The following is a 1,236-nucleotide window of genomic DNA, read 5'->3' as shown; positions in this document are numbered from 1 at the left end:
ATGGGTAAATGTGGAAGTAGTGTCAAAGCGCTTTGAGTACCTTGAAGGTAGAAAAGCGCTATACAAGTACAACCCATTTATCATTTATTTATCATGTTAGGTTAACAAAACCAGCATAGCCATGATGCTACATGCTAGCAATACATTTTAACATCATGCTAAGTTAGCAACACTAGCATAGCCATGATGCTACATGCTAACAATACATTTTAACATCATGCTAGGTTAACAAAACTAGCATAGCCATGGTGCTACATGCTAACAATACATTTTAACATCATGCTAGGTCAACAAAACCAGCATAGCCATGATGCTATATGCTAACATTACATTTTAACATCATGCTAGGTTAACAACACTAGCATAGCCATGATGCTACATGCTAACAATACATTTTAACATCATGCTAGGTTAACAAAACCAGCATAGCCATGATGCTACATGCTAACATTACATTTTAACATCATGCTAGGTTAGCAACACTAGCATAGCCATGATGCTACATGCTAACATTACATTTTAACATCATGTTAGGTTAACAAAGCCAGCCTAGCCATGATGCTACATGCTAGCAATACATTTTATCATCATGCTAAGTTAGCAACACTAGCATAGCCATGATGCTACATGCTAACATTACATTTCAACATCATGCTAGGTTAACAAAACCAGCATAGCCATGATGCTACATGCTAGCAATACATTTTAGCATCATGCTAAGTTAGCAACACTAGCATAGCCATGATGCTACATGCTAACAATACATTTTAACATCATGCTAGGTTAACAAAACTAGCATAGCTATGATGCTACATGCTAACAATACATTTTAACATCATGCTAGGTTAACAAAACTAGCATAGCCATGATGCTACATGCTATCAATACATTTTAACATCATGCTAAGTTAGCAACACTAGCATAGCCATGATGCTACATGCTAACAATACATTTTAACATCATGCTAGGTTAACAAAACTAGCATAGCCATGGTGCTACATGCTAACAATACATTTTAACATCATGCTAGGTTAACAAAACCAGCATAGCCATGATGCTACATGCTAACAATACATTTTAACATCATGCTAGGTTAACAAAACTAGCATAGCCATGATGCTACATGCTAGCAATACATTTTAACATCATGCTAAGTTAGCAACACTAGCATAGCAATGATGCTACATGCTAACATTACATTTTAACATCATGTTAGGTTAACAAAACCAGCATAGC

Source organism: Nerophis lumbriciformis, linkage group LG25, assembly GCF_033978685.3.
Source record: "Nerophis lumbriciformis linkage group LG25, RoL_Nlum_v2.1, whole genome shotgun sequence".
NCBI lineage: Eukaryota > Metazoa > Chordata > Actinopteri > Syngnathiformes > Syngnathidae > Nerophis > Nerophis lumbriciformis.
Note: the sequence above shows the minus strand (reverse complement) of the source record.